The sequence below is a fragment of the Nuphar pumila genome, chromosome 11, assembly GCF_984573655.1.
Source record: "Nuphar pumila chromosome 11, dmNupPumi1.hap1.1, whole genome shotgun sequence".
Lineage (NCBI taxonomy): Eukaryota > Viridiplantae > Streptophyta > Magnoliopsida > Nymphaeales > Nymphaeaceae > Nuphar > Nuphar pumila.
Window position 1 is genome coordinate 10858289 of NC_143259.1, and position 18831 is coordinate 10877119.

The 18831-nt window shown below is 34.0% G+C and overlaps 1 pseudogene across 1 annotated transcript in view; it reads left to right on the plus strand.

Annotated features, from left to right (window-relative positions):
- Window positions 1-16909, plus strand: part of LOC149821946 (AUGMIN subunit 7-like) — a 40491-nt pseudogene extending 23582 nt beyond the window's left edge. The window contains exons 3-9 of the transcript XR_016426012.1: window positions 12582-12643; window positions 12768-12843; window positions 13014-13138; window positions 13596-13687; window positions 14080-14202; window positions 14607-14703; window positions 16586-16909. The product of XR_016426012.1 is annotated as an AUGMIN subunit 7-like (transcript). The remainder of the gene's footprint in view (window positions 1-12581; window positions 12644-12767; window positions 12844-13013; window positions 13139-13595; window positions 13688-14079; window positions 14203-14606; window positions 14704-16585) is intronic.
- Window positions 16910-18831: the final 1922 nt, after the last annotated feature.

An 18831-nucleotide genomic window follows, 5' to 3' on the forward strand; every position in this document is an offset into this window, starting at 1 on the left:
ACGATTTTTTGGAGATTCAGCTACTTTGTCCTAGGGTGGTGTTGTTGACTCAGCTGTAGCTATTGGTATACCAAGACAACAACATCAGTGGATGTTGATTTTCTTGATGTCTTGACATTATATATTGATTTCTAATGTTTTGATGGATGGTGTTGATTCCTGATATCGGTCGAGGAACAAGTATGAAACCCAGTAATAAAATACAAATTGTGTGTTAAGCTACAACTGAGAACCTAACTTTATTGATGAGTTTTTCATGTTATTATTATTTTTAATACAAAAAATATATAATTTTATGATCGTGTGTACGCATATATATAATTTTTATTTATTTTGGGTTTCTTGGACACCATTATGATTATTGGTGATTTTATGTACATGTCAAAGTAGGTTCTTTGAATTCTATTTGGTGCTTCCATTTAGATGTGCTCATTAAGAATTTTTAAATTATTGTATGTTTTATATCTTTCGTCATCATGATTTTAAGTTCATTAGTCATGCCATGGATGCTTTGTATGCTCTAATGAGATTGCTCTATTGGCATATCATCTTCATATTTATTTGTTGTGCACATATATGTCAATGCATGTTTTATGTGTCATTTCAAAATTGTTTTTGGTATTTTGGATTGAAAAATTAGACATTTTGGGTATTGTTTTATGGTCTCAAATTAAATTAAAATTATAGTTTTATCTTAAAAATCTCTTTTTTAAGTGAGCTATTATTTTATTGGCTCTTGTGTAAGCATGATAAGTCAAAATCTATTTTTGAGTATGTTAGTATTGTGTTCCTTTATAATTTTTTGTGGCTTTAAAGTTATTAGATTATTGCATATACATGAGTTTTGATCTCTTTGTGAGTATCCATGATTAGTTGTACTTGTGTATACTCTTGGTTTTTCATATGGTTCTTTAAAAATCTGTATGTATGTTTTTGGTCATTTTTAATATTGTGTGTCATTGTTGTCTCATAGTAGACTTGCTTATATTGACCATGCATATGATTGAATCATTTGATATCTTGTTGTAGATATGATTGCATTGCACTATACTCATTCTAAAGTTTTCATCTACCTTTATTGGATTTGATTTAAAACTTTATTTTTTTAAATTGGTTCTTATATATGAACTTACTTATTTGGAAACTGATTTTAGTGATTATAGATTGCCTCTTTATGGCATTTGTTTTGTCCATCACATATTTTTATATGATGTCTCATTTATTTTTGGCTTTATTGTTGAACCAGAGTTGTTTGTTAGGGTGAGTTGTGTGCATCTCTATTTTTTGTGAGTTTAGATTGTCGGCTTATAGTTTGGCTCTAACTAACATTTGTTTTATCTTTGGTTCTGTAGGTGTGTTAGATCACTCATTTGTTTATTTGGCCATTGTTATTATGGATGCTTATAATTATGTTTATTTGTGATGACTATCTATTTTGAAACCATGGTATTTCAAAAGATTATTAAAATTGATAATCTTATTTTTCTTGATGACATTAGTTTGTTTTTATTACAATCTCTCTTACCTCATGTGTTTCTCCTATTGTACCTCTCATTTAAGTGTCATTATATATAGACAAAAGATGTTTGTTCACACCTTCGTGTGTATTTTTAGCGCATTGTTGGCATTGTGATTATACTTTTGATCTAGTTGCTGATACACTTGATTTTTTAGTATCATTATATGTAGACAAGAGATATTATTTCACACCTTCGTATGCGATTTTAGCTCATCGTTGGCATTGTGATTATGCTCTTGTTCTAGTCGTTGATACATTTGTTTTGAGTGTCATTATATGTAGACAAGAAATGTTTATATATATCTTCGTGTGTGTCTTTGGTCCTTTAGTGACATTATGTCCATGCTCTTATTCTAGTCATTGCTACACTTGATTTTTGAGGTTTGGAGGTCTAGTGAGGTGATTGCTTATGCTGGTCGAACTATTGTTGAGATTTGCAAAATATCATTTCTTAATATTTGTGGGATTTTTAAATCTCTTCATATCTTTTGCAAATTGGTGTTGATTTGCATGTATTATTTCCTTTGTTATGTGAGATTTTTTAAAATCTTTCCATGAAATTTTTAAACTTTTACTAGTTTTTCCTTGTATGGAAAAATGCTTATCAATAAAATTTCATGCATTTTATTAATAACATATATATGTTTTAAAATTGTTATTTGGTCCTCTATACTTAAACTCATTCTAGGATGTGTGAGTGAATTTTAATGGGTTGTGATTTATGAGATTGCTCTCATTCATTATTATGTGCATTAAATATATTGCATATTTATATGTTTCTAATTGATTATCTTGTCAACATTGTTGTATGCATAAATTCAATGAACTCCTCTTTTCTTGAGGGTTCTTTTTTGAAGTGTTATACTTTATATGCATGTTGTTTTTAGTATACTATAAATTGATGATATGTTCTATTTAAAGTGTTTTTCTAAAAATTTGGTGTATTATTAATACGTGATTGTTTTATCTCTTCTTGATAATTTAAATGTTCTTTAAGTGATTAAATTCTTTTATGATCAATATTTATGTTTTCTTGAAAAATATGTTGATTATGGGCTTATGCTTGTCTAAAATTGTTTTTATAAATTTTATATCTAAGGTATGCTCCTCTTATCTTGCTTGAATTGCTACTATTGTTTCTAAAAATCTTAAAATTATTACTTTGTTCTACTTGAGTGTTATTCTTATTCAAAATATACATACTAGTTTTTTTTTAAACTATATAACTATTTAGTTAGTTTATATTTTTTTTTGTAGTTAGAATATGTGTTTTGTTCTTTCTGCAGGTTCTTAAAGATGCGATGAATTGAGAAAAAAATATCTTTGATATATCATATCATGAAAATGGAGATAGCCGATGAAGGTGTTTGGGGATGATCACCAATGAAGACATTCAAAAACTTATATTTGTAAAATTCTCTGATGTGTCATAAAGATGGACTCTCAATGAAGACACTTGAAGACTGTAAAAATGTTCACGAAGAGACAATCCACATCCAAGCACTAATACTTTATAAAAGATGTGCTCAAATGCACTCAAACAACACTTGAACAAATACGCATAAAAGCGTAAAATAATCAAACATGCACAAAGGCATGCGATGAATGCATTAATCAAAAAGGAAATGCTTGAGACTCTCAAGCTTATTTTTATAAAGGGGGAGCACCCCTATATATACACATGCACACAAGAGGAGCCAACATGGGGGCTCCCAAAGGAGTCGTTGGGAGCCCCCAACGACTCTATTGGGAGGCCCCCAATGTGGTTCAAAAAACAAAAAAATAAAAGCTAAAAAATAATAAAAGAAAATGAAAAAGTTAAGAAAAAATTACAAGCATAATTCCAAAGGGAATATGCGTAAAAGGGAGAATTACATAAATACCTTTTTTGGGTATTATAATAATAATAATAATAATAATAAAAAATATATATATATATATATATATACATGTAATGAAATTTGGAGTTACATTTTAACACCCCCCTCAAACTTACGGTGTGATGACCGCAAGTTTGCCAAGAAGAAAGTGAAACCTAGGCGAACAAAGAGCCTTAGTGAAGAAGTCCACCAACTGATATTCAGACGTCACGTACAGGAGATTAATGACCTTCTTCAAATATTCTTTTCGAACATAGTGACTGTCCATTTCTATATGCTTTGTTCGCTTATGGAAAGTGTGATTCTTGGCAATATAAATTGCACTTTTATTGTCGTAGCATAACTTTGTTGGTTCTCCAATGTGAACTCTCATATCTTCTAAAAGACTTCGAATCCATACAATTTTCATGGTGGTGGACGCCATGGCTCTATATTCTGCTTCAGTGGGGGACAAAAAGACCTTTTGCTGCTTTTTACATCTCCAGGAAATCAATGATTTTCCTAAGAAAACACAGAAACCAGTGGTGGAGTGACGATTATTAGGGTCACCTCCCCAATCTGAGTCAGTATAAGCAATTAACTTTAATTCAGAAGAAGAAGACAAAAATACTCCCTTATTTACAGTTTCCTTAAGATATCTGATGATGCGAAGAATAACACTCATGTGAACCATTGTGGGAGCATGCTGGAACTGACTGGCAATGTGGATCGCATCTGAAAAATCAGGCCGAGTGATGCTAAGATACATCCATGAGCCTACCAGTTGCCTGTAAGGAGTGGGGTCGGTCAGAGGAATCCCGTCATCAACCTTTATTTTTGAACCCACTATTTCAGGAGTTTCGCAAATTTTTTCATCGAAAATTCCTGACCTGTCAATAATCTCACAAGCAAGTTTAGATTGAGATAAAAAATAACCATGTTGAGAGTAAGCAACCTCAATTCCAAGGAAATATGTCAGAAAACCTAAGTCTGACATTTCAAATTTCAAAGTCAAGACAGATTTAATACCCTTGACTCCTTGAACATCATCACCTGTGATTAACATATCGTCAACATAGAGTAATAATATCACAATCCATGCATCAAATTTTCTAATGAATAATGCAGTATCAGTATAACAAGAAGAAAAACAATTTTCTAACATTACATTGTTAAATCTGTCATACCAGGCTTTCAGAGCCTGTTTCAAACCATAGAGGGCTTTACGAAGGCGAAAAACTTTATCTTTAGGAATTTTCATGCCTGGTGGGGCATCCATATAAACTTGTTCATTGAGATCACCATTTAAAAAAATATTTTTTACATCCATTTGAAAAATGTTCCATTTTTTAATAGACGTAATAGTGATAAGACATCTGACTGTAACCATTCGGGCTACGGGAACAAAGGTTTCTTCATAGTCAATGCCATATTCTTGGCCATACCCTTTTGCGACTAAGCGAGTCTTATATCTCTCCAGAGATCCATCACTCTTAGTCTTAACTTTAAATACCCAACGACATCCTATAGTTTTCTTTCCAACATGTAGAGTTTGGAATTCCCATGTCTCAGCTTTCCTAAGAGCTTTGAGTTCATTTTTCATAGCTTCTTGTCATTCTACACATTTTTTGGCTTCCTCGAAGTTTCTTGGTTCAAAGTAAGAATGAAAGACACTAAGACAAGTCCTATATCTGGGTGAAAAAGAGTCAAAAGAGACAAATCGAGTTGGAGGTCTCCTATTTCTTTCAGATCGTCTGTGATCATAAGCAGGAACATACTTATCATATTGCTCAATAGCACTTCTGAAAGTATCTCGATTATTGCGAGAATAGGTTATTGGGTCATTTGAGATTCTATCTCCTTGAATATTGGGTGAGTTAAATTCTTCAATATCTACTTCATTTTCATCATGGCTTGATGATATTTCAACATCATTAGACATATCATCATTACTAGACAGTAAGTCAAATAAGAAAGAATAATCAACATTTTCGTGGTGAGAAATATTTTTTTTAAAGCCACTCTCATTTTTGAAGAATGTCACATTTCTTGAGATGTATAACTTATCATTTCTAGGATCGTAACATCGAAACCCTTTTTGAGTTTCGGAATATCCAAGAAAGGCGCAAGGAATAGCCTTAGGAGAAAGTTTATCATTCTTATCTGTAAGAATAAAACATTTGCAACCAAAGGCTCGTAACCTGTTATAATCAGGTTTCATTTTATATAAAACTTCAAAATGAGAAATTTTACCCAAATTCCTAGATGGTAAATGATTTATAAGATACACAGAAGCAAGCGCCGCCTCCGCCCAAAAGTTTTAGGAATATTTTGGGATATAAGAAGTGTTCGAGTGGTTTCAATGATATGCCTATGTTTTCTTTCGGCCAACCCATTTTGTTGAGGGGTTTTAGGATAAAACCTTTGGTGAACAATACCACTATCTTCAAGATACTCCTTGAATTCATTGGAGAGATATTCTCCTCCAGAATCACTTTTGAATATCTTAAGATTACTGTTAAATTGATTCTTAATCATCACATGAAATGATTTAAAACATGAAAAAACTTCATGCTTATGTCTAAGAAAATAAATCCAAGAATACCTAGAAAAGTCATCCACAAAAATCACATAGTAGGAAAATCTTTCTTTCGAAACAATTGGTGCCGGTCCCCAAACATCGGAATGAACGATTTCGAAAGATTTAGAAGTAAACATAGATCTTTGTTTAAAAGGCACACTTCTCATTTTTTCAAGAATACAATCATTACAAGAGAATGTATTTTTATAAAGATTTTTTAGCAAACTGTAAATAAGATAACTTGGTGATGTTAGGATGACCAAGTCTTTTGTGTCAAACATTTATATCCTTATGTCTGACAACATTACAAAAAGAATTTTTTGAAACTTGAAGAGAGTCCATATAGTATAAGTCTTGCTTCCTAGAGCCTTCCCCAATCAATTTCCCGGACCGACAATCCTGTATTAAACATCTATCAGAAGAACATTTAATATCGCATCCATGGTCCGAGAGTTGAGAAACAGAGAGAAGGTTCAAGTTTAATTTATGTATAAATCTAATTTTTGGAATACAAAAATCTTGAGTTTCAAAATTACTTATGCCTTTAATTTCAAGAGAAGTCCCATCCGCAGTAGAAACAAAAGATGGGAAAATATTTTTCGAATAATTGGAAAGAGAATATATGTTTGGGGACATATGAAAAGACGCACCCGAATCCAAAAGCCAAGAAATTTTACCTGGAGGGGAAACGGTAGACACGACAACACAAGAGGTGGCTCCCTTAAGGAAAGGTTGGAGAGCTTCCACTATTTGATTTAGTGAAAGAGATCCATTTGAAGACGTCTCCTCCTTTTGCGGTATACCAGTGGTCGCCATGGCTAGAAGTTTCTTCCACTTAGGGCATATGGGTTTGATATGCCCCGGTTCTTTACAAAAATGACAAATAATCTTGCTATAGTCCTTCCTTCCTCCTTGTCCACTATTTCCCCCTTGATTATGAGTTTTAAAATGAGGAGGGCGATAGGTTCTTACATTATTTCTAGGTTTAGACACCACATTGACCTCATCATTGTCTTCATAGTTAGAGGGGACCGCCAGCACATTTGACCCTTGCTTACTTATACCCATACGGGTTTCTTCACCACTTAATTTGGTGAGAACATCCTCAAGAGAAATAGTGAAAGATGACAAAAGAGAATACCTTGTTTGCTCAAATTCGGGCCTTAGCCCATTCAAGAAATTGAAGAATTGATCTTCTTCTAGTTGTTTGTGATGAAGTTCAATCACTTCTCCACTCTATTTTGGTTTGAGCATGGTAAGCTCGTCCCAAATGGAAGAAAGATCGACAAAGTATTCTCTAACGGTCATGTCACCTTGGAAAAGAGTAAGAGCCTTCTTTTGAAGGTAGTATTTATGGAATAAATCCCTTGACGTATACATTTTTTCAAGATAATGCCAAGTTTCCGAAGCTTTCTTGAACTTAATAATATTGGCATTAATCTTAGTTTCAACCGATGAAAAAATTCAAGAAAGAATCTTGAAAATTTTCATTTCCCATTCATCGTGCTTCTTAGAATAATCCTCAAGAGCTTTGGTTCTTTCGTTCCCTTCAAAGATCTTGATTTCACCTTCCGTTATCACGGTGATTTTTTGTTCCGGTTTCGGGATTGTGCCTTGCACATAACCCCAAAGACCCTTCCTTTTTATATGAGCCTCCATGTTCCCGGCCCAAACGTGATAGTTGGAGCCATTTAGTTTAAAACCGAGAGCAAAATGAGACTCTTTATCACTCATTAGAGAGGAGAGATGGAAGAAGAAATACATACCAAAGTAAGATTTTTAGATCTTGTCGCAAAGCTCTTCTAAAATATTGGAGGAAGAGAATCCACCACTTCAATCTTCAAAACACTAAAGGCACACTTTTCAAGGCACTCAAAAAACGAAGAATCCCACGATCTTCTATCTTCAACCAAGCTTTGATACCATGTAAAAATGTTCACGAAGAGACAATCCACATCCAAGCACTAATACTTTATAAAAGATGTGCTCAAATGCACTTAAACAACACTTGAACAAATACACATACAAGCGTAAAATAATCAAACATGCACAAAGGCATGCGATGAATGCATTAATAAAAAAGGAAATGCTTGAGACTCTCAAGCTTATTTTTACAAAGGGGGAGCACCCCTATATATACACATCCACACAAGAGGAGCCAACATGGGGGCTCCCAAAGGAGTCATGAATCTATTGGGAGGCCCCCAATGTGGTTCAAAAAACAAAAAAAATAATAAAAGAAAAAGAAAAAGTTAAGAAAAAATTACAAGCATAATTCCAAAGGGAATATGCGTAAAAGGGAAAATTACATAAATACCCTTTTTGGGTATTATAATAAAAAAAAGATATGTATATATATATATATTTATATATAGAGAGATACATATACATACATACATGGTATATATGTATATGTATATGTATCTCTCTCTCTATATATATACATGTAATGAAATTTGGAGTTACATTTTAACAAAGACTTGGATCCTCTCCATTGATTTTTTTTTTTGTATTTCCAAACTTTCAGTATATCACACTATAAGTTTGAGGGGGAGTGTTAAGTTGTATATATATATATATTTGTTTCATATTGTATATATATGTATATGTATTTTATTTATAATGATGTAATAGGTAATACCCTTTAAGGGTATTTTTATCATTTCACAACATTGTAATAGGTTGTGCCCATTAGGGGTACTTTAGTTCTTTTATTTTATTTTGTGTTTTTTGTTCTTTTTTGTTTTTATAGAGACTATTTGGTCAAATACCAAACAAAGTTGTTGGGTTCTTTTTGGACTAGTCAACATAGAGTTGACTACTCAATAGAGTTGCTGGAACAACTATATTTATAGTTGTTGGAATCAAGGTTTTAAAACCCGTGACTCGGAACTTGACTCGTTCTTTATTGACTCGTGACTCGGCGGGTCAACTCGGTGACTCAGACTGGGTTTTGTTAACTTTTGATTTTAAAAGAAAAACAATATATAAATTGTCAGTCCATGGGAAAGATGTATTATTCAGTACAAGAGTGATTCATCACGCCAACACCTTCATAGCCCTTGGGAACTACATGATCCCAATGGCACTAGTATCTTGTGTGATTATGGATTGCAGTCACTTGGATCATACAACATACAAAGAATGGCAGGTTGAGTTAAGAGATTCATTATTTTGTACAAACAAAGAACACATAATGGAGTTGGACAGATTTTCTGCACCATGCATCACCTTGAAAGAATTCAAACAGCTATTAGCAGCTCGAAAGAAGATAGAATAAAATTTTCAATGCCTAAGATTTGAGGTTAGGAAAAGTGAATTTGCTGCAGGCCTTAGATTCACGATGCCCAGCTCTTAAATAAAAGAGATTCCAATTAGACAAAGGGCAGAAACAAAGACAGATGATGGTGGTAAAATGGCCCAGAAGCTGCACCAAATGCTAGAGACTGGGGAAAAGTATCACTATATAAGATGAACTATCATTTACAAGAACATAAAGTGAAAAACTAGAAGTTGCCTTGGACCTCTAGTGGTCCGCGAAAGGGTAGTGATGGGGCAATGTTAGTTATAGAGGCAGAGTTTTTTTATGAAGTTGTATCATGTATGTAAAGTAATATGTGATATTCAGATAAGGAATCCTTAGGTCCTAACTCTCCAATCTCCATATGTGTCTTGAAAGAAATCCCTGCTTTTAGATGCATAAAATTCTTTGTTAATTGGGTTTATAGACTAGAATGCTTTATTGTTTGATTTATATACTATAACAGTTATTTGTTCAAAAAGATCTTTCCTCACAGTCCATGGGAAAGATGTATTATTAAGTACAAGAGTGAATATGTGTGTGTAAAATACCAAAAAAATCAAATTTCAAACATCCCAGAACTCGCCCGAGTCAGGCCGAGTCAACAACCGAGTTTTCACAGCCCGAGTTAAGCTTGCCGGGTTGACTCGTTGGAGGGCCTAGCCGAGCCGAGTCACCGAGTTGACTCGGCGAGTTTTAAAACACTGGTTGGAATAGCCCAACAACTCTATTTGAGACTACCTCTTGTGTATAAATAGGGGTGAACCCCCCTCTTGTTGTCCAATGCTTTTCTAAAGCATTCTAACTCACTTTATGAGTATATTATGAATAAAATGTTACTTATTTTATTCTTGATTTTATGCTTTAATGTATGGTATTGCCCTTAGTGGTTGTTTGTATTGCCTATGTTGGCATCTTGTATTATCCCATGGTGGACTTGCACATGTGTACATTGTGTTTGTGTTATTGTAAGCCTTTTGGGGTTCTTGCTTCTTTTTTGCATATTTCGTGACACATATATGTTTTCTATGTAAATATATATAATTATATATTTTAACACATCCTTAGTTGTCAAAGGTGTGTGTTAGTTATATATCTGCGTGATTGTGCGTAGTTTATATGATCTGTTTTATTGTTCTTTTTCAAAATTCACACTTCACAAGTTCACATGCATGCACCCACAATCCACATACACAGATCTAATGCGCAGTTTCACACACATATATATGTTGTCTATGCAAATATATACAATTATATATTATATATCTTGTATAGTTTATGTATTTGTTTTTCATATATATGATATATATTAATATATGAGCTTATGTTATTTATTGCTTATTTTAATTGAGCGAATTTACATGTTTCTATTTTTTAGATTCGTATAATTTTTTAGAACAATAGAAGGGGCTTCTTCTGCAAGTGCTAACGGATCCACTTTAAGTTTGACCTTTTCATATTTGAAACATATACAGAACTTCAAGCAAAAATCTAGTGATCTAGTATGGAATTGGGCCTATTGTTAGGATAAAAAAGATTAAAATTCGGTGACGTGCCTTAAATGTGGATCAACTTGTAAAGGAGACATATACAGAATAAAGCAACATCTACTTAGGATTAAAAGCAACATGAAGGATTATGAGAAAACAATTGCATAAATTAAGCAAGTACTTTCTAAGTACATGGAGGAATCGAAACAGAAGAGAGATGAAAAAAATAAGAGACGGTTAATATATATGAAAGAAGTGAATGTATATTCTCAACTTTCGATTTTGGTGAAGGGCATGTTGCAGTTCCACAGATGGAGATGAGATCGAGTAGTATATTCAACTTGAGACCATCACTGACAAAAGGGCCTATGGATCTGTACTTTCAAAGTAATCCAACAGAGAAAGGAAGGCAAGCAAACAAACGAACCACGTTAGAGAATCGCTTATAAAAAGAAGAAAGGAAAACAATGTGTGAGTGCATTAGTAGATGATTTTATAACAGTTGAATACCTTTTAATACAACGAAGTTGCCGTCATGTTACAATATGATTGAAGCTATTGGCCAATTTGGATGAGGGATGAAGCCTCCATCATATCACGAGCTGCAAGAATCATTTTTGAAGAAAAAAATGAAGAAAACGAAGGAGTTTTTGGACTAATACAAAGTTCATTGGTCCAAATATGGATGCAACATCATGTCAGATGGCTGGACTGATACAAAAGGGCGTGCACTCATTAATTTTTTGGTTAATTTCCCTTTGGGAACAATGTTTTTAAAATCAGTTGATGCATCAAATGAAGTAAAAGATGGAACATTCATGAATTTTTTGGTTAAAGGATGCATCAAATGAAGTAAATCGGTTGGACTAATGCAATGTTCATGAACTCTCAATACTTTGGTTATTGACTTATGACATTTTAGTGTGACTTGGATGTGAATTTAATATTGTTAAGACTTTAATTGTGTTTAAATTATGTAGTTTTCTACTTGCCTTTTATTTGCATTAAGCAAGTTATCAGTTGCATGGTTTCTTCTTCTTAGCTATTGTTAATTTTTTTGTATATTGTTTATTCACATTGTTAGTTGTATAGTTTGTTTATTCAATTGCTCATTTATTCTTAATTTTTTGAGCAGGTTATCAGTTGCATCATGATTTGTTTATTTAATTATTCATTTCTTCTTCTTATTTGTCTATTGCTTGTATTATGTTTATTGTTCATTTTTTTGTATACATGATTTTATTTTTTGTATATTATTCATTCACATTGTTAGTTGTATGGTTTATTTATTCAATTGTTAATTTATTTTTGTTTGAGCAGGTTATGTAATATAATTGCTTTACAGTGTTCGAAGACATGTTAATTTGTCTATTGCTTATTGTTGATTGATTTTATGTTATATACATTTTTTTTATTAATTTTACTAGTATGTTTACATATTTTGTATGTTTTTTTATTTATTTTTATTTGGTGTACCACCTAGTCCGCCTATGCTTCGCCTAGTCTTTTTAGGGGTTCACCACCGAGGCTCCGCCTAGCGCCTTTGACAACTGTGTGTAACTTCCTCCAAGACTTTGACATCATTTGAATTTTCAAATAAATTTGTTAACCAGAGTGTGTTGTCAATATTGGGTCTACTATTCAAGATTATTTGGTATAGAAAAGAGACATGCCATCTCATCATAAATCTTTTCAGATATGATCAAATTGTAAAAATAAAGATCAATTTTCTCTAAGTCATTCCAACTTTATGAGGCCACGGTATTAAAGTCTCAAGGTCGTCTTTAAGTTTTTTAATGAATATCAACTCATTGTTGTGATTATGATGCAGATTTGGCCGAGATATTCAAGTTTCTGGGTATTACACCAACTGTCGATACAGAAGCAATCCAAGTAAGTATTGTTGAATCTTATCATGCTTCGTGCAAATCATATGTATCAAAGGTAGTGTATTTGAAGCTCGTGATTCGTATATTTGGAAACCAGAATTGTTCTGTGATGATTTTGCTGTCTACAGGGCAGAGGTAGCTATGAAGATCGTTGTGAAATGCTCTTGTGGAGGCAAGATGCTGTGCTGACAACCTGGAATGGAGGTTGATATAATTCTGCAGTTTGAAGTAGGAATTTTGTTGGGTTTGGCAATAACCACGTTAAGATCTGATTTTAATTTGAGCTTAGATATAGTGTATCATGTCAAAAGTTTCTTATTCTTGAACTATTTTGAATTGTTGTATGTCATATATTCCATTCTGTTTTCTTTCAGTGTTGACGAACAGGTTGCCAAAGATATTCAACTATTAGATTCTATTACTGAAAGCAAGCACAAATTTTCTCTAAGGAGTGCAGACTGTTTCCAGCAGATGTGCAGATTCAATCTATGTATCCACTGTAGGTGTTGCCCCCTAAATATGCATTGAACACAATCCACCATACAGGTTCTGAATGATTGATAGGATTTCTGCCTTATTTCAAATCTTTTCCAACGGTAGATGATTAATTTGAAGTTCTCTGTGTTATTTAAGACTGATACAACATTTATATGCCCGTATCCCATTATATGCAGTTTTTGATAGAACACAAAAGCTGTATCTTATAGCCTATAGCTGCATTAGTGATATAGGCATTGCGCTTAGTGGAAACCCTTCAAAATGCATGCTGCTTCAAGTTATGCATGGACAATCATGCTTTACACTGTCAATGATGTTTAGGAACTGAAACATTGAAGGGGGAAACAAAAAAGGGAAAATAAAAAGAAAAGCATTGAATGATTAAAATTATATACTGAATCAGTGAACATTTATACATGTAGTGATTTACTTTCTCTTTAATGGAAGCTAACTTGCAGGCCAGATGTAGCAGAATTGGAGTTAAAGCTTTGCTGAACATTCCAAGCAGCTGTCAAGCTTACAGCAGATAGTCCAGAACTTGGCTTCAAAGGTCTAGACTCAGACATTTATGTTTTTTGTTTGGCCAATTACAACCTTTGTGTTACTTTGAACTGCTCTCCAGCTTGATACAGAGATTATCCATAAGCCATGACCTTTAAAATCTATCCCCTTTCTTGGCTAGTTTTACTATTTCCATTGACTGATAATGAATATATTCAGCACTCCTGAATCTTATTTCTTGTCCGATTCTGGTCGAGTAACTCATTCCCTTATGGATGTTTTAGGGTATTAATATTTTTGCATATTATATTTACTAGTATAATACAACCTATTTGTAGCACTTTTTGTTGTGCTCATTTAATTGATATTTCTTATACAGTTCTACTGTTATTTCTTTCTTTTGGTAAATTATTTAATGAACTCTAGTTTCCTTGTTTCCAGCATGCTTACAACCCAGATGAGGATTACACAGATGCAGAATCTCAGCTGCGGGTGCAGCTGGATTCTTTTCTTGAAACTGCCAGGTCCTTCAATTTGATTTATGGGAAGGTGGTGGACTAATCAGTAGTGCCCTTATCCTTTCTGGAGACTTTGCCTTTTTTACAGCTCATATATGCATAGACAGTGCACTTACATTTTCCTCATTAGGTTTATGCAAGGGTTTGAAACTTTAGCAAACCCTGGAAACATTTTTATTAATAAAAAATTTGGATCCCAGGAAAGCATTCTTTCCAATAGAACAATACTTTATTTCTCTTGATGTATCCCTTTAAAAATATTTCTTGCTTTGTATAATAAATAATGTTACTTTTTCCTTTTGGCTTATAATTGGCAAACATCGTGATTAATTGGAGCCACTAAAATCATAATCTTTAACCATTTCTGGCTTTCAATTTTCTTCTTGTTGCAAATATTAGATAAATGTATCTTCTATCTGCACGTTTATTTTACTAGTGCATTTCTACTAGGAAATTCGACCATGGACCCACATGATAAGTTCCACAATTACATGGATTTGGCACAACAGCTAATCACTTGCTAGAGGCTTACAAGATGCTTCTAAAGGTACTTTCTTGCCTTATTTCTAGTTCTATCATTGACGTTCTCATCTTCGTATAAGTCGATCTTTGGAGATTCTTTGCGAGGATGATAATTTTTTATAAGATTATCGACTCTAGCATTTCTTTATAAGTGGTATTTTCTGAAGCCTCTAATATTCCAATGGCATGTAAACAGATTTCATCTGGTTATGATTGAGTTGGATCTGGATCTGAATGAGTTTAGTGTTAAGATAAATGTATCATTTTCCTATGTAATTTGTATTTGTCTTGTATGTAACAAAGTACACTTAAGTGTACTTTAGGTATTTTCCGCTTTTTATGTCTATTTTTGTATATTTCATTTGCGTTGTATTCAAAGTATATTTTAGGTATACCTTTTATGTATTTTAAAATAGATATACTCTAGGTATACCTATTAGATTAGGTAAGTATACTTAAGATATTCTTATAAGCTGCATTTGGAATTTTTTGTTCTTGTATTTTTTATTTTTATATTTTGTTTTTCTTGTAGCTAGTCCAACTAGTCATTGGACTAGCATTGGGCTTTAACTAGTTGTTAGGATGGTCTAACGGCTAGTCAAACTAGCCATTAGACCTTCCTAGCGGCTAGTATGTTTGGGGCTTATATATATGCCTCATTTTGAGTTTGAGAGATGATGGATGTAAATAGTGTGTGTGTGTGTGTGTGTGTGTGTGTGTGTGTGTGTGTGCTAGCTTGCATATTTTGTGGATATTTCTCATTAATAAAATATGTAATTTTTATTTCTTGTTCTTCCTCATTGCTATGTATGGATTGTTGTATTTACTATTTAGCCAGATGCATTTTGATAATGCAGTTGAATCTCATTTATTTTTTATGAAATTACTATTTTCTTTAGTGTTTTTTGTGTCTCGGATTCCTCGTGACACTAAGCTCCTGGCTGGTTTTGGATTTGTTAATGTTGGAACCAACGTTGTTAAAAACGCGCCTCAAGGCGAGGCCCCTTGTGCCTTGCGGCACATCTAAAAAGTGTAATTAGCATGAGGCATACGCCTCAGGGTGAGGCACACACTCCTTTTGGATATCGTGTCAAAATGGGGGTCAAAGCCCCCATTTGACCCAAATTAGGGGAGAAAGAAAGGGAGGCCCGACCCTAATTAGGGTCTCTCTCTTTCTGCCTCTTGTTGTCTATCTCGTCTCTCGCTCTCCCACTCTTTCTGTCTCTCCCTCTCTCTCTGCCGACATATACTCTCTATTGTCTCTCTCTCTCCCTCTCTCTCTCTGGATGTTGCTCTGTCTCTCAAATGTTCTCTATCATTTTGTCTCTCCGTCTCCCTCTTTCTTTTATGTTAACCAACCCTTTGAGTTAGGGTATAGGAAAAATCAGTGGATTTTGAGGGTTTCATTTTAGGTATTTTTGCTTTGTTTTAAGTAGATGCATATATACCTGCAAATATGTGTTAGCCGATCCTTTTGCTGTAGTGTTTAGTGAAAATAAATGGATTTTAGGGCTTCAAATTAGAGGATTTTGTGTGTTCTTTAATTTTTTGGCATTCTATTATGTGTGTGCATGCAAAAATGTCTGCCGATCCTTTTGATGTAGTGTTTGGTGAAGATAAATGGGGTTTAGGGCTATAGATTAGGGGTTCTTGTGTGTTTGTTAATATTCTGGCATTCTTTTGTGTGTTTGTTAATTTTTTGGCATTCTATTGCGTATATACACATGCAAAAAATGTGTTGGCCGACCCTTTTGGTATAGTGTTTGGTGAAGATAAATGGATTTTATGGCTTTAAATTAGGGGACTTTTAAGTGTTAAAATTTTGGCATTTTCTTACATATGTGCATGCAAAAATATGGGGTTTGTATTTTTAGATATTTTTTTAAAGTTTTCAATCTTTTTTTCAGGCTTACGCCTCGCCTCAGTTTTTGGTGTAACGCTTCGCTACACCTCAACGCTTTTCACAACATTGGTTGGAACTTATATTGTTTGATCTGCATCCTGTTCTCATGGATTCAGTTAATTTGACAGGCTAAATTAAAAATTGTTTGGATCACTCTCTGATTCGATTTTGGATGCAACTCAACCTAATAGGCTAAATTATTCTTTTGTATATGGTTTAGATTTCATCTAAAGACCCTAGTCTGGGAAGATCCCAACAATCCTCCTTGAGTTATAGAATCTTCACACTGTCCAGACAAGTAGAACAGGTGCAAATATGATTTTTTCCACACTAACTATTCTTTTCCAAGTTGTGGATCAAATGGATTGCTGTGTAGGTTTAAATCTTTATGTCAAACATGATTGATGTCAAATACTTGGATGATTCCAATTGCCCCTATTGTCATTTTGATGGAGCTGTAGACTGGGCTACAAGTCTGATTAGGAAGGTACAAAAATCTCACTTTCTACCACTCTGCTATGATTGCATATGATTTTGTAACTTATCTGCACTGGGAATTTTTTTTGTTGTGCATCACTTTTTCCTGTCAGCTGTGTATTTACACTTATCTTGCAAAGATAACTCATAGGAGATTGGCTTTGAAAGATCAGAATTTCCTTACTAAAGAAATCAAACTTTTTCACTAAAGAAGGGAACAAAGGGAAATCCAAACAGTTGATTGCCATGATTGCATTTTCTTGGTTTTTTTCTTTGAGTTAAAATAGTTGTTGCTGCTTTGGGTCTATTTTTTGCCAAATGACAGTTTCTGGGGAACTTGTGGAATCTTTGCGATGCTCATGCTGCCATGGCCATTGGGTCAGAATCCACTGCTAATAAGCCATTCTCTTCTTCTGTCACAAGGATAATTGCAGATTGTGAGTCTGTCTTGACATGCCTCAATCGCAATTTAGGAGTTCTTTCTGCATCTATGGCCAGAGAAGTAGGTTCTATGAACATAGAGAGTAGAGTTTGATCTTTTGTGGAACTTTGGAAAGTGTTCTTTAGCTTTTTCTTTTCTTTTTTTGCTTTTTAAGGAACAAAAACTGTTCTATGTAAACAAGATTTGAATGAAATAATGAGATTTGGTATCTTAGCGTGCATAGGATTCATTTAACATGGTGATGATACTTGGTTTTTCCTGTATGAACATCTTTTTGTCAGGTAGGGCTTAGTTTTTCCTGTATGAATATCTTCATTCTTATCTGTCTTGACATAGAGGTAGAGCTTTGATTTTCCTGTACGAACATCTCTATTCTTATCTGTCTTGCCATAGAGGTAAGGGGAAAGTTTGAAAAGGAAATTTTCCCAATATCCAGCTTTTGTTGCCCTGTAACGACCTCAACTCATAACCCTTAAAAAGTGCAGATTTTTTTTAAGCAAGTGCGGAAAAAATTTCAGAGACCCGGGTCTTAGAATTCCACCTTGGTACCTGCATTGAGAAAACGAGAGAGAGAGAGAGAGAGAGAGAGAGAGAGAGAGAGAGAGAGAGAGAGAGAGAGAGAGAGAGAGGATTACAAGAGGGGCTGCGGCTCATGATTTCTTCATAACAGAAATCGTGACCTAATGCCTATATTAATACACTTAAGTGTATACAATGAGTCGGGTCGGGTCTGGTGTATTATTCGAACCCGGATACAAATAAAAACAGACTTATACAGGAATGAATTTCGGGTCTGGTACAGGATCCAGACCCGAGACACTATTCACCTTTTTCACCCCCCCTCAAGTTGATCATGGTTATGGACCATGCACAACTTGCCTTTAAGCGTCCAAAAACGATCCTTGGTTAACCCTTTCGTAAAGAGGTCCGCAACTTGTCTTTCACTATTGACAAACTCAGGCTCAATCTCTTTTTCTTCAACTTTCTGTCTCACAAAGTGTTGGTCAATCTCAATGTGCTTAGCATGACTGTGGTGTATTGGATTGAGTGACATGTTTATAGCACTTTGGTTGTCACATAGCAAGATAGTGTGGGAGATCTTTTCTCCTACTTCAGTCAGTAGATGTCTGATCCATGTGACTTCGGCAGTAGCAGCAGCCATAGATCTATACTCAGCCTCAGTACTTGATCTAACAATAGCCTTTTGTTTTCTACTGCTCTAAGAGACTAAATTTCTTCCAATAAAGACACAATGTCCTGATGTAGATCTTCGTTCATCAGGATCTCCTGCCCAGTCTGCATCACAATATACAGTGAGTCTATGATCATCT